The sequence below is a fragment of the Oncorhynchus clarkii genome, chromosome 19 (genome assembly GCF_045791955.1).
Source record: "Oncorhynchus clarkii lewisi isolate Uvic-CL-2024 chromosome 19, UVic_Ocla_1.0, whole genome shotgun sequence".
In the NCBI taxonomy this organism is placed as follows: Eukaryota; Metazoa; Chordata; class Actinopteri; order Salmoniformes; family Salmonidae; genus Oncorhynchus; species Oncorhynchus clarkii.
In genome coordinates, this window is record NC_092165.1 from 19,429,365 (window position 1) to 19,445,322 (window position 15,958).

The following is a 15,958-nucleotide window of genomic DNA, read 5'->3' on the forward strand; positions in this document are numbered from 1 at the left end:
ACGGGCTGTTGGCAGCATGAATGTACCGTCGTCTAATCCGCAGCAACTGTGTGATGCCATCGCGTCAGCATGGACCAACATCCCTGTGGAATGTTTCAGACACCTTGTAGAATGGCCCGAAGAATTCAGGCTGTTCCGAAGTAGGGTTGAGCGATATAGCCAAAATATCATATCACGGTATTTTTCAAATTTTTGACGGTATTTTCGTTTTTGATTAATAAAAGTTCTAAATTTACTTAATGAGTAGTGCGTGACCCTGGGTGGCAACACATATATCTAAATTATTTCAAATTATTTCAATGGGTCTTTCCCCATTCGGATTGTTTTATGCTGTTCAATTCAACTTCAGCCTAAAATAATTTCCTGCATTTCCATCAATTTCTGCATTTCCTGCACTCATTTGAGATAATTTCCACACTGCCAGAATATGAGCAAAAATACTAGGCCTTATTTTTAACCAAATGTTGCAATTGCGATTTAGATCAAAACACTTGGGTGAACTTTTGGAATCATGATAATATAAAGTTTATTATAATTCTAGATCAATAATAGTGAGCACTTTGAATACAGTGTTGACTGTACATTATAACTGTACATTACAACGAATGAAAATGCCATGGACGACTTGTGACAGGGTAGGAACCAAAGTGATGCTCAGTGTTTCCTAGGGGACCCTATAATCTTTGGCTACATAAAAAATTATTAATATAGCCAACATATTCATGCTTCGCCTATTCCTCTTTGATTTAGAAGATACTGTTGCACAAACATGCTGATTTAAGCCTCCACCAGTACTGGTATCAGGATTTATTAGCTAGCTACGTTCACTCTGACTCAGTACTTTTATTAGCTAGCTAGCCAGATAACTAGCGATTAGTATTAGTGGCTAACACGATTTAGCTTAACATGCTAAGAAAATACAAACTAGCTGTTTGCAGATGTAAGAAACACAAACTAATATTGTAATTATAGAACGCTTGAGGATTTATATTATGCTCAAAGTGGAAACAACATTGTTGTCATCAACATTGTGTGCATGTGCTGCATTGACCATGCAGACTGAACGAAAGTGTCTCGTGGTAAAGCAACAACAAAATGCGCTCCTTGAGTGACAGGGGGTGGGACTAGGTCTGTGTGGAAAGCGGCATGGAGAGAGAGAGAGAGCGGAGAGGGATGACTCAAGTAGCAGAGTAAACTATAAAAATGGACGTTACACATGGAGTATCACATTTAACAAACCAAACATTAAAATACCGTTATAGAAGGTAAAGTAAAAACCCAAACCGGCCCGTGCATAAATACCGGTATATAGTAAAATACGGTATACCGCCCAGCCCTATTCTGAAGGCAAAGGGGGTCCGATCCAGTACTAGATGGATGTACCTAATAAACTGGCTGGTAAGTGTATATGGGGCAATTTAGCAATTAGGATTTGTTATCTGTAATGGTTATTATAAACGAGACATTGTATACAGATAAATGCGCAAATGTATTTCCAGTGCGGGCCTCCATTCGGTAGTCAAAGAAAATACATTTGAGTACTCGAACACTCAAAAAATGGAAAATGCCCATCCCTAGTCGAGATTTGACATGTTGGCACTGCTTAAAGTTGAAGACCAGTTTGTCAGCATACTGCACCAACTCTGATAAGCATCTCAAAAAATGAATGGTTCAACAATAAATCTAAATCTATTATCTAATACTATTTCTCCCACGTTGGATATGGTCGCAGTCCTCGGTTCTGAAACAATCTTCAGTGCACCGTAGAATTGCCGCCTTTCCCTATGTTGCTATGTGCATAATATCAAAGTTAACCAGCATATTGGGAGTGAGAACAATGTAGCAGAGGCGGCAGCAGCAGCAGAGACGAGGATACAGCCTTCGCCTTAGCTTAATTGTCTAAGAAGATTGAGGAGAGAAGAAACCCCAATTTAAATGAGGTCTATAATCCAGTTCTCTGCTGCCAATGACTGGACAGAATTGCAAAAATCTCTGAAGCTGGAGTCTTATATCTCCCTCTCTAATTTTAAGCATCAGCTGTCTGAGCAGCTTACCGATCACTGTACCTGTACACAGCCAATCTGTAAATAGCACACCCGACTACCTCATCCCCATATTATTACTTAGCCTCTTGCACCCCAGTATCTCTACTTGCACATCTATCACTCCAGTATTACTGCTGAATTGTAAATGTTTTCGCCTCTAGGGACTATTTATTGCCTTACCTCCCTACTCTTCTACATTTGCACACACTGTACATAGATTTTTCTATTTTTCTTTTCTTTTGTGTTATTGACTGTACGTTTGCTTTTGTGTAACTCTGTGCTGTTGTTTTTGTCACACTGCTCTGCTTTATCTTGGCCGGGTCGCAGTTGTAAATAAGAACTTGTTCTCAACTGGCCTACCTGGTTAATTAAAAAGGTGTAATAAATAAATACATAATCAATAGCCTAACTTAAATGTGCCTGGCTTTATAAATCATCCATATACATCTACAGAAAATAGAAAGATCTTGCTTCTGTTGCCTGTTTGAGCGTGTTTAATAGACTACTTATTCCGTGAGCGCCAAGGCTCATGCAATGGCAAATTTCACTGTTTTTAATATTTGCTATGCTGTAATAAAGGCTTTACAAAAAAACAGACTGGTATTACTTAATGTATTTAGTGTGGTTTACACTTATTCCAAACAGGCAGGAAAATTATATTGTAATCTAACAGCACCCGTGTCATCACACATAATATGCACACAGCTCTGGCTCCTATACACTCCTTTATCTGCATCTCCTTCTTATTGTTATTATTACAATTATTATTATCATCATTATAATAACAAGTCATGTTGTCATCATTAGTAGGCTTGTATAACCACCATCGATCTGTAAGCCTAAGAGGGTGTCCTGGTTAGTCAAAAATAAACATTTAGCTGCTAGTTGCAAGTTTTGTGGTTGGAATTGCAGTATATATTTAGTTTTGAGAATTTTACATGAGTTAGCGACTTTTGACAGACTTGTTTTGTCTGGACAAACAAAAACAAAAAAAATGTTGCTTATCAACCGGATACGAACGTGTTCTGTGGGGGGGGGGGGAAGCGACAGAGTTCCAAAAACTGGATAATCGTTGTGTTTGGAAAATAGCTGCGAGGTCTATCGAATCAGTATCAATAACTCTGTTCTCCTCGAGCTCATTAATGATATAATGTTAATATCTGAAGATGGCAGAAAGGCCAGTCTCTTTGGCAACGACAAGGATAGGCAAGGAGTGGAACGTTACTTAAAGAGACTGGTACTCAGGCTAGAATGTCTCTGCTGTAAGCAAGAAGCTTGATACAGTAATTTAGAGAGTAATTTAGAGCGCATGTCAGTTTCAGATCAATTTGCGCATTCTTCATGCGGCTGACATGCAGTCATGTTAAATAATGGTGTAATAGCCTATAGTTTTTGTTGTATTAACTTTGATAGGCTCATATTTTACCGGTATGGCACACCCCCACTATTTATTTAAACAGCATTACTTTCACCTCTGCTCCTAACAGCAGAATTTCGTAATTTGGGATTAGCGAGCGCAGCATGAAGCCTGTCATCTACTGTACTGCTCCAGTGACTGACAGCTTTGATAAACGGGGTATGCATTTGGGTGGCGTCACCTTCCTATGGCTTTAGAGTCCTTGGTCATGTTCAATAGGCACCAAACGGAACGAAACAGAATGAATCAGATGAGAAACATTAGATTTTCGTTCCAAAACGTTTTCAAACCTTTTTTCGTTCTGTGCCCTAATGAACATGACACCTTTGATTTCATATTTGAAGTGGAGAGATCCTTGAGAGAAATTATGCAGTTGACCCTCCACTCTGACTCTCCGAGGGTGGGTGTTCTCTCCTATTGTTCATTCATCCCTCAGCAGCCAAGATGTCTGTTAGACTTTTCTACATCTTTGGACATTGCACACAATAAAAAGTATCTGATTACTTCTTAATAGCCTTTTCCATAAGGGGAGGGGGGCACTGTGAAACTCTTGGTACACTTGGTTTACAGTGAAACTGTAAAAATAATAATAATAATAATACATTTTCACAAGGGACTGAATCTGAGGCACAGAGAATACAGAGTTAAGCCTTTAGCTATTCAACAATCTGTGTGCACATGGCATGACACATGCAGAGCATCTTGAGTCAGAAGCCAGTGAGGTCTATAGCAGGTTTATAACCAGAACAGTTGTATGTGGACCCCAGGAAGAGTAGATGCTGCAAGTGCAGTCGCTGAAGGCGATCCTCAAACTCCCGAGTGGCGCAGCGCTCTAAGTTACTGTATCTCAGTGCAAGAGGCGTCACTACAGTCCCTGGTTCGATTCCAGGCCGTGTTTGGGAGATTGGGAGTCCCATAGTGCGGCGCACAATTGGGCCAGCATCGTCCGGGTTTGGCCGGGGTAGGCCGTCATTGTAAACAAGAATGTGTTCTTAACTGACTTCCCTAGTTAAATAAAAGTTACATAAAAATAAAAAATTAACTAAACAGCAGTCTGTGCCAGGCAGGTAAGGGTTAAGGCGTTACCTAAAACACTTTCTTCCCATCCACTGATGACACTAACCCTGTAATAATCTGCAATTCTGTTTAACAATTTAGTCTACGTCACCAGGGAATAAAATTATTTCGCTATTGGTTAGGGTGCTGTATTTTGTTTATATAACGTTAGCACTTTACTAAGCACATGCATGGTAGAGAAAAAAACAGCCAACAGCACTTGGAATAGGAGCAGGTCTAGAACATTCTATTGCGCGTGCAAAATTAGTAACTTCACTTTCAGGTTTGCTGAACCTGAGCCAATGCGTTTTAAAAGTGAAACTGCATAGAAAATGCACATTACGCAAATCAGTCTGTCTAATGTACAAAATAATTGAATAAGCAGTTTATCACGAGCGACTGATATCCACAGCACGAGCTAGTACACGTTAGGCCTACACCTGCTTATCAACAACGTTGATTGTATCGACTTATACAATGTTGACTTGAGTTCCACATTCCACTGTTATTATGAAAATATGATCACATACGTACGTACGCCAACGCACAGCTGATAATAATGGGCCTAAATGTATTTTGCTCGTCCATCGTCAATGGAGGGGGGGGCGTATTTTCGAAAAATCGATGAAATGGTCAATGTTTAATAATCCCTATCATATATATATATATATATATATATATATATATATATATATATATATATATATATATACACACACACACACATATACACACATCAGATAGACAAATAAACTAGCCCGATTTTTACAACGATACCCCAACTGCAAACACGCCTATTAACATAAAAACCTGTATGTACAGTCACGTTTGACACTGCAAAGCAACCCAAATAATACGACACTTACCAATCAATACCGTCCTCAAAATCTGCTCGTCTCTTCTTCACCAATACCAATGAGAGAACTATCAGGCCAATGAAACAAACAAAAAAAACTCTGCACTTCAGATAACTAGCGACAGTAACGTTAGACAGCTGTCTTATCTACACGGGACAGGCTACAGCCCGTGCAAAGAGTCTTCATTCAACTCGCGGTGTTGGTTGTTGACTCCGGTTTGCTCGATATTGGCTTGCTGGCTAGCGATGTGGCAATATTTATCAACACTGTAACAGACAACAACAAAAAAACTGCGAAGCGGACATCACGATAAATTTAAACCGATTGTTTTTTTAAAGGCGACAACTGCTCCTAAAACGACTATATGTGTTGATTTCCAGGTGTCCAATATCCCTGTGGTCAATTTTGAACGGTTCTTCAAGCACGTAGTGCTCGTAGTCCCTCCTCCTAGTCCGTTTTAACCGAGACAAGAGTCGTGTATAGTGTGTACGCGGGATTGCTGTGCTCTGGTTGGAAGGATGAATTGATGCATTGCTCACGGAGTGTGCTGGCATCAGAGATGGGAGAACCCCCGCCCTTAAAAAAAAAAATTCAACCTTTATTTTACTAGGCAGGTCAGTTAAGAACACATTTTTATTTACAATGACGGCCTACCAAAAGGCTAAAGGCCTCGTGAGGGGACGGGGCCTGGGGTTAAAAATAAATACAATATGAATAAAGGACGAAACACACATCACAATAAGAGAGACAACGCTACACAACGAGAGACCTAAGACAACAACATAGCAAGGCAGCAACACAAAACATGGTACAAACATTATTGGGCACAGAACAAAGGGCAAAGGAGGTAGAGACAACAATACATCACACAAAGCAGCCACAACTGTCAGTAAGAGTGTCCATGATTGAGTCATTGAATGAAGAGATTGAGTAAACTGTTTAGTTTGAGTGTTTGTTGTAGCTCATTCCAGTCACTAGCTACAGTGAACTGAAGAGGAGCGACCCAGGGATGTGCTTCGGGGACCTTTAACAGCATGTGACTGGCAGAACGGGTGTGTATGTGGAGGATGAGGGCTGCAGTAGGTATCAGATAGGGGGGAGTGAGGCCTAAGACGGTGTGTTAAATAATTAACCACTGGGTCTTACTACGGGTATACAGAGATTACCAGTTCACAGATGAGTATAGAGTCTGCCTGGCTGGCGTGGGGATTTAACATTTTTGACATTATTATGATGATGATGATGATAATAAGGGTATTATCACAAATCAAATCAAATTTTATTTGTCACATGCGCCAAATACAACAGGTATTACAGTGAAATGCAACCTTTACAGTGAGATGCTTACTTACAAGCCCTTAAGTAACAATGCAGTTTTAGAAAAATACCTCCCAAAAAGTAAGAGATAAGAATAACAAATAATTAAAGAGCAGTAATGAATAACAATAGTGGGGCTATATACAGGGGGTACCGGTATGCAACTAATCAAACAGTCTGGGTAGCCATTTGATTAGCTGTTCAGGAGTCTTATAGCTTTGGGGTAGAAGCTGTTTAGAAGCTTCTTGGACCTAGACTTGGCACTCTTGCCATACGGTAACAGAGAGAACAGTCAATGACTAGGGGGGCTGGAGTCTTTGACCATTTTTATGGCCTTCCTCTGACACCGCCTGGTATAGAGGTCCTGGATGGCAGGAAGCTTGGCCCCGGTGATGTGCTGGGCCGTATGCACTACACTCTGTAGTGCCTTGCGGTCGGAGGCCGAGCAGTTACCATACCAGGCAGTGATGCAACCCGCCAGGATGCTCTCGATGGTGCAGCTGTAAAACCTTTTGAGGATATGAGGACCCATGCCAAATCTTTTCAGTCTCCCGAGGGGGAATAGATTTAGTCATGCCCTCTTCACGACTGTCTTTGAGTGCTTGGACCACCCTTGAACTTTGCGACCTTTTGCCACATTTCAGGCTTCAAACATAAAGATATAAAACTGTATTTTTTTGTGAAGAATCAACAACAAGTGGGACACAATCATGAAGTGGAACGACATTTATTGGATATGTCAAACTTTTTTAACAAATCAAAAACTGAAAAATTGGGCGTGCAAAATTATTCAGCCTGTTAGTTTGTTGGTGATGTGGACGCCAAGGAACTTGAAGCACTCAACCTGCTCCACTACAACCCCATCGATGAGAATGGGGGTGTGCTCGGTCCTCCCTTTCCTCTAGTCCACAGTCATCTATCTCCTTTGTCTTGATCACGTTGAGGGAGAGGTTGTTGTCCTTGTACCACACGGTCAGGTCTCTGACCTCCTCCCTATAGGCTGTCTCGTTGTTGTTCCAGGCCGCGCAGTCATGAGTGAACAGGGAGTACAGGAGTGGACTGAGCACGCACCCCTGAGGGGCCCATGTGTTGAGGATTAGCGTGGCGGATGTGTTGTTACCTACCCTTACCACCTGGGTGCTGGTCCGTCAGAAAGTCCAGGATCCAGTTACAGAGGGTGTTTAGTCCCAGGATCCTTAGCTTAGTGATGAGCTTTGAGGGCACTATGGTGTTGAACGCTGAGCTGTAGTCAATTAATAGCATTCTCACGTAGGTGTTCCTTTTGTCCAGGTGGGAAAGGGAAGTGTGGAGTGTGATAGAGATTGCATCATCTGTGGATCTGTTGGTGCAGTATGCAAATTGGAGTGAGTCTGGGTTTCTGGGATAATGGTGTTGATGTGAGCTATGACAAGCCTTTCAAAGCACTTCATGGCTACATACATGAGTGCTACTGGTCAGTAGTAATTTAGGCAGGCTACCTTAGTGTTCTTGGGCACAGGGACTATGGTGGTCTGCTTGAAACATGTTGGTATTACAGACTCAGACAGGGAGAAGTTGAAAATGTCGGTGAAGACACTTGCCAGTTGGTCAGAGCATGCTCGGAGTAAACGTCCTGGTATTCCATCTGGCCCAGCGACCTTGTGAATGTTGACCTGTTTAAAGGTCTTACTCACATTGGCTGCAGAGAGCGTGATCACACAGTCGTCTGGAACAGTTGATGCTCTTATGCATGTTTCAGTGTTACTTGCCTCGAAGCAAGCGTAGAAGTTATTTAGCTCATCTGGTAGACTCATGACACTGGGCAGCCCTCGGCTGTGCTTCCCTTTTTAGCCCTGCCACATCTGACGAGCATCGGAGCCGGTGTAGTATGATTCTATCTTAGTCCTGTATTGACGCTTTGCCTTTTTGATGGTTCGTCGGAGGGCATAGCAGGATTTCTTATAAGCTTCCGGGTTAGAGCCCGCTCCTTGAAAGTGGCAGCTCTACCCTTTAGCTCAGTGCAGATGTTGCCTGTTGGGGTATGTACGTACAGTCACTGTGGGGTCAACGTCCTTGATGCACTTATTGATAAAGCCAGTGACTGATCTGGTGTACTCCTCAATGCCATCGGAAGAATCCCAGAACATATTCCAGTCTGTGCTAGCAAAACAGTTCTGTAGTTTAGCATTGCTTCACCTGACCACTTTTTTATAGACCGGGTCACTGATGCTTCCTGCTTTAATTTTAGCTTGTAAGCAGGAATCAGGAGGATAGAGTTATAGTCAGATTTGCCAAATGGAGGGCCGAGGGAGAGCTTTGTACGCGTTTCTGTGTGTGGAGGAAGGTGGTCTAGAATTTTCTTCCCTCTGGTTGCACATTTAACATGCTGATAGAAATGAGATAAAACTGATTTAAGTTTCCCTGCATTAAAGTCCCCGGCCACTAGGAGCGCCGACCCTGGATGAGCATTTTCCGGTTTGCTTATGGCGGAATAAAGCTCATTGAGTGCGGTTTTCGTGCCAGCCTCGGTCTGTGGTGGTGTGTCGACAGCTACGAAAAATACAGATGAAAACTCTCTAGGTAAATAGTGTGGTCTACAGCTTATCATGAGATACTCTACCTTAGACGAGCAAAACCTTGAGACTTCCTTAGATATCGTGCACCAGCTATTGTTTACAAATATGCATAGGCCCCCGCCCGTGTCTTACCAGAGGCTGCTGTTCTGTCCTGACGATAGTGTGTATAACCCGGCAGTTGTATGTTCTTGATGTCGTCGTTCAGCCACGACTCTGTGAAACATAAGATATTATAGTTTTTAATGTCCTGTTGGTAAGATGTATGTGCTTTCCGTTCATCCCATTTATTTTCCAGCCTTCGATCGTTAGCTAGCTGGATGGAAGGAAAGGGAAGATTAGCCACTCATCGCCTGATCCTCACAAGACACCCTGATCTCTTTCTGAGAAACCTCCATTTCCTTTTCGAGCGAATCACAGGGATCTGGGCCAGGTCGGGTGTCTGTAGTGGTATATCCCTCCTGTCCGACTCATTGAAGAAGAACTCTTTGTCCAATTTGAGGTGAGCAATCCCAGTTCTGATGTCCAGAAGCTCTTTTCGGTCATAAGAGACGGTAGCAGCAACATTATGTACAAAACAAGTTACGAACAACGCAAAAAAACAAACAAAATAGCACGGTTGTTTCAGAGCCAATAAAACGACAGCCCTTCCCTCCGGAGCCATTTTCAAAATAAATAAAAATGCATGCATTCACATGCAGACTATTTTATTATAGAGATGAATCGATCATAGTATGTTTGTTATTTACATTTATGTGCCTATAGAAGTTGATGCAACATACTTGGCTAGAGATAATTCTATTGAGATTCTATGGAGCATTATTTTATTTAGTCACCCACTTATTAACAATGTCATCAATGGGATCTCAGTCTCAGTGAATGAGCTGAGATAGTGGTTAAGATGTCACAACCTGATATTGCTCTACAGTCAAACACTGTCTGGTGCTGATGACTAGTCTAGATTCTAGAACAATAAAAAGCATCATGCATGGACTCAAACTGAATTAGCCTAGATCCCAGGTGTCAAGAGTCACCTATATAATCAACAGGATTAGTCCAGTAAAACTGGACCAAAAGGAAACAAAACTATTTTTCAAATCAAATCAAATGGTATTGGTCTCGTACACATATTTTGCAGATGTTATCGCAGGTGCAGCGAAATCTTGCTTTTGTTTCTGGCTCCAACAGTGCAGTAAAACCTAACAATAGAAAACAATATACACAAACCCAAAACAATGTAATAATGAAATTAAGAAATACCAGAATGAGCAATGTTAGAGTCCAGAATATATACATATATATGCAGTGCATTTGGAAAGTATTCAGACCCCTTGACTTTTCCCACATTTTGTTACAGCCTTATTCTAAAATGGATAAAATTATATTTTGTCCTCATCCTTCTCTACACACTATCCCAAAATGACAAAGCGAAAACAAGTTTAGAGATTTTTGAAAATGTATTAAAAATAAAAAAACAGAAATACCTTATTTACATAAGAATTCAGACCCTTTGCTATGAGTCTCAAAATTGAGCTCAGGTGCATCCTGTTTTCATTGATTATCGTTGAGATGTTTCTACAACTTGAATGGAATCCACCTGTGGCAAATTCAATGAATAGGACATTATTTGGAAAGGCACACACCTGTCTGTATAAGGTCCCACTGTTGACAGTGCATGTCAGAGCAAAAACGAAGCCATGAGGTCGAAGGAATTGTCCATTGAGCTCCGAGACAGGATTGTGTCGAGAAACAGATCTGGGGAAGGGTACCAAAAAATGTCTGCAGCATTGAAGGTTCCCAAGAACACAGTGGCTTCCATCATTCTTAAAGGGAAGAAGATTGAAACCACCAAGACTCTTCCTAGAGCTGGTCACCTGGCTAAACTGAGCATTCAGGGGAGAAGAGCCTTGGTCAGGGAGGTGACCAAAAACCCGATTGTCACTCTGACAGAGCTCCAGAGTTCCTCTGTGGAGATGGGAGAACCTTACAGAAGGACAACCATCTCTACAGCACTCCACCAATCAGGCCTTTATGGTAGAGTGGCCAGACGGAAGCCACTCCTCTGTAAAAGGCACATGACAACCCGCTTGGAGTTTGCCGAAAGCCATCGAAAGGACTCTCAGACCATGAGAAACAAGATTCTCTTGTGTGATGAAACCAAGATTGAACTCTTTGGCCTGAATGCCGAGCGTCACGTCTAGAGTAAACCTTGCACCACCCCTACGGTGGCAGAATCATGCTGTGGGGATGTTTTTCAGTGGCAGGGACTGGTCAGGATCGAGGGAAAGATGAACGGAGCAAAGTACAGAGAGATCCTTGATGGAAACCTGCTCCATTTTGCCCTTTTTATCAAAAGTGTTGGAAAAAATTGTCAATAATCAACTGACTGGCTTTCTTGATGTCTATTGTATTCTCTCTGGTATGCAATCTGATTTCCGCTCAGGTTATGGATGTGTCACCGCAACCTTTAAGGTCCTCAGTGATGCCACCATTGCCCTTGATTCTAAGAAATGTTGTGCTGCAGTTTTTATTGAATTGGCCAAAGCTTTTGATACGGTAAACCATTCCGTTCTTGTGGGACGGCTAAGGAGTATTCGTGTCTTTGAGGGATCTTTGGCCTGGTTTGCTAACTACCACTCTCAAAGAGTGCAGTGTATAAAGTCAGAACATCTGCTGTCTCAGCCACTGCCTGTTACCAAGGTAGTACCACAAGGTTCGATCCTAGGCCCCACACTCTTCTCAATTTACATTAACAACATAGCTCAGGCGGTAAGAGGCTCTCTCATCTATTTATATGCAGACGTTACAGTCTTATAATCAGCTGGCCCTTCCCCGGATTTTGTGTTAAGCGCTCTACAACAAAGCTTTCTTAGTGTTCAACAAGCTTTCTCTGCACTTAGCCCTTAACCGTGTTCTGAACACCTCCAAAACAAAGGTCATGTGGTTTGGCAAGAATAATATCCCTCTCCCCACAGGTGTGATTACTACCTCTGAGGGTTTAGCGTTTGAAGTTGTTACCTCGTACGAGTACTTGGGTGTATGGCTAGACGGTACACTGTCTTTCTCTCAGCACACATCAAAGCTGCAGGCTAAGGTTAAATCTAGACTTGTTTTTTACATTTATTTATGTTAACCAGGCAAGTCAGTTAAGAACAAATTCTTATTTACAATGACAGTCTAGGAACAGTGGGTTAACTGCCTTGTTGAGGGGCAAAACAACATAATTTAACCTTGTTAGCTTGGGGATTCGACCTAGCAACCTTTCGGTTACTGGTCCAACATTCTAACCACTAGACTACCTTCTGCATGTTTCCTTGTTTTCGTAATCGCTCCTCTTTCACCCCAGCTGCCAAACTAACCCGGATTCAGATGACCATCTTACCCATGCTAGATTACGGAGAAGTAATTTATACATCGGTAGGTAAGGGTGCTCTTGAGCCGGCTGGATGTTCTTTACCATTCGGCCATCAGATTTGCCACCAATGCTCCTTATAGGTCACATGTTGTTGATGTTATAGGACCTATGTTGTTGATGTAAATTGAGAAGAGCATGGGGCCTAGGATCGAGCCTTTGGGAACACCCTTGGTGACAGGCAGTGGCTGAGACAGCAGCCACTGCCTGTCTGTACTCCTCTGTAAACTGGTCATCTCTGTATACCTGTCACAAGACCCACTGGATGATGAATATTTATAAAACACTCTTAGGCCTCACACCCCCCTGTCTAAGATACCTGGTACAGGCAGCCCTCATCCTCCACATACAACACTTGTTCTGCCAGACCCTTTCTGTTAAAGGTCCCCAAAGCACACACATCCCTGGGTCGCTCCTCTTTTCAGTTCGCTGCAGCTAGCGACTGGAACGAGCTGCAACAAACACTCAAACTGGACAGTTTTATCTCTTCATTCAAAGACTCAGTCATGGACACTCTTACTGACAGTTGTGGCTGCTTCGTGTGATGTGTTGTTGTCTCTACCTTCTTGCCCTTTGTGCTGTTGTATGTGCCCTGTAATGTTTGTTCAATGTTTTGTGCTGCTACCATGTTGGGCTGCTGCCATGTTGTGTTGATACCATGTTGTTGTCATGTTGTGTTGCTAACATGCTGTGTTGTCACCTGTTGCTGCCATGCTATGCTGTTGTCTTAGGTCTCTCTTTATGTAGTGTTGTGGTGTCTCTCTTGTCGTGATGTGTGTTTTGTCCCATCCCCGCAGGAGGCCTTTTGCCTTTTGGTCGGCTGTCGTTGTAAATAAGAATTTGTTCTTAACTGACTTGCCTAGTTAAATAAAGGTTAAATAAAACAAATTATACAAATAAAATACTAAGTGTCAAGGCAGGGTACAGGGCGGAGGCCGGCATGTGGTGACTATTTAACAGACTGATGGCCTGGAGATAGAAGCCGTTTATCTTTCTCTCGGTCCCAGCTTTGATGCACCTGTACCGTCTACGCCATCTAGATGGCAGCGGGGCGAACAGGACGTGGCTCGGGTGGCCTTCCTGTGACACCAGGTGATGTAGATGTCCTGGAGGGCAGGCAGTGTTCCCCTGGTGATGTACTGAGCTGACGGCACCGGCACCACCTTCTGGAGAGCCCTGCGGCTGGTTGGCGGACAGTGCAATTGCCGTACCAGACGGTGATACAGCCCGACAGGATGCTCTCAATTGTGAATCTGTGGAATTTCTTGAGGGTCTTATTTTTGTTTACCATCTCATCTTATCTCATCTCATCTTTCCTCATCGTTAAAGGGATGATGCCATTGAATTTCCCACTAGCTTCCGTAGTGAGGAATCTTCCCAGACTATAATAGGGGGATTTGAATGAACGGATTTAGGAAGCAGTCATCACCACCCTATCACAAGCCTGTTTCCCTAGTTTCCCTTATCCTGTGACAGGCGTCAAGGAGCGCGCCGTTCCAGGCGAATACCACGGCCTGTGCATGACAACGAGGCGCCCGTGACAGGGACACATTGTGAGACAGAGCACGGCAGGCACGGAGTGGGCGTGCGATGCGACCGTCCTGAATGGACAGCGGGGGTTGGTCAGGAGGGAAGGATGGCAGTGTCCACAAAGGCCCATTGAGTGTGGCACACTGGGTGCTAGACTGGCACCGGCCCCCCTGACATAACCGGGCATGAGTGGGGCGGGCGAGGAGGAAGGCTGCTACCTGGTACAGGCTGAATAGAAGGATTCTTCCAGCTAGAATAGGAGAGCATTTTGCACTTCATCATTCCAGGCTAATGTTAGCTATTATGTCCCGTTTTGTACACAGAAGTGTACTGTTGACATCTACTCGGTGTTTTTCCCATATGGCCTTTATGTGAGAAGATTGCTCATGCACGGCCCGAACATGATAAAATGTTAGTAAAACAATAGAACAGACTATATTGGTGTTTTACTCCCCAAAGTGTGCATCTTGTGCAGAGAGGTGAAAAAGACATTTGGCAAATTTTGAGGCATGACACACGCACACACGTACACGCGCACATACACGCACACACAGAGGAGGGACACGTACACACACACACATAGCCAAAAAATAGGTTTGTTCTAGATAAACACGCATATCTGGTAAGGGTGATGTTCACATAATACTCATCCCTAGGACTACTTGGCCATGAAGTACATTTAGTAAACAAACCATTTTTTCCCCAACCCTTTGGACACAAAGATGAGTATAGGATGAGTCATACTACATTATCTGGGTATGAGTCAACAAAATGAGATTTCCACTGTACAGTCACTTTAAGAAAGAATGTGTGACAACACTCACTGGGGTGATGGAAGTGTACTGGCAATGTATACCAGTTTCAAAGTGAGTAAGGCATTCTATACAGGCCTGTTTAGAGTAAGAAGTGATCTGCATAGGGTTGGAAAAAATATGGTTAGTGTCCGAAGGATAAATTGGAGAAAAAAAGCACTTCAAAAACCACACCTCAAAAATGCTTGCTATTACCTCCTGAGAAGGATGAGCTGGCCAATCAGCGGCCTACTGGCATTCATATTTTTTATGATTGGAACACGCCCACATCATTCTGCTGATGTGGTACGCCCACACCAATTCAACCGCAGACAAGCTGCTTTTTAATACATTCAATTAAATGATTTGGAAGCAAAACTATTTACTTATCAAACATTAGGAACACCGTAATATTGCGCTGCGCTTGCCCTTTACCTTTGCCCTCAGAACAGCCTCAATTCGTTGGGGCGTGGACTCTACAAGGCGTCGAAAGCATTCCACAGGGATGCTGGCTCTTGTTTACTCCAATGCTTCCCCCGGTTGTGTCAAGTTGGCTGGATGTCCTTTGGGTGTTGGACCATTCTTGACACACAGGAAACTGTTGAGCGTGACAACCCAGCAACGTTGCAGTTCTTGACACAGACGTGTGCGCCTGGCACCTACTACCATAACCCGTTCAATGGCACTTCAATATTTTGTCTTGCCCATTCACCCTCTGAATGGCACACAAACACAATCCATGTCTCAATTATCTCAAGGCTTAAAAATCCTTCTTTAACCTGTCTCCTCACCCTTCATCTACACTGATTGAAGTGGATTCAACAAGTGACATCAATGAGGGAGCATACCTTTCACCTGGATTCACCTGGTAAAGTCTATGTCATGGAGCAAGTTCTTCGTGTTTTGTATACTTAGTGTAACTCCCTCTTGTCTCGGACAATCAATTAGATAACAAAGACCAGTCGACATTGCTCTGCATCA

The 15,958-nt window shown here is 42.9% G+C and overlaps 1 protein-coding gene across 1 annotated transcript in view; it reads right to left on the minus strand.

The window, feature by feature from the left end:
* LOC139374908 (RING finger protein 24-like) overlaps positions 1 to 5,849 on the minus strand; it is a 61,553-nt gene extending 55,704 nt beyond the window's left edge. The window contains exon 1 of the mRNA XM_071116127.1: positions 5,385 to 5,849. The gene's annotated coding sequence lies outside the window, so the exon portion shown is untranslated. The remainder of the gene's footprint in view (positions 1 to 5,384) is intronic.
* Between the last annotated feature and the right edge of the window lie 10,109 nt (positions 5,850 to 15,958).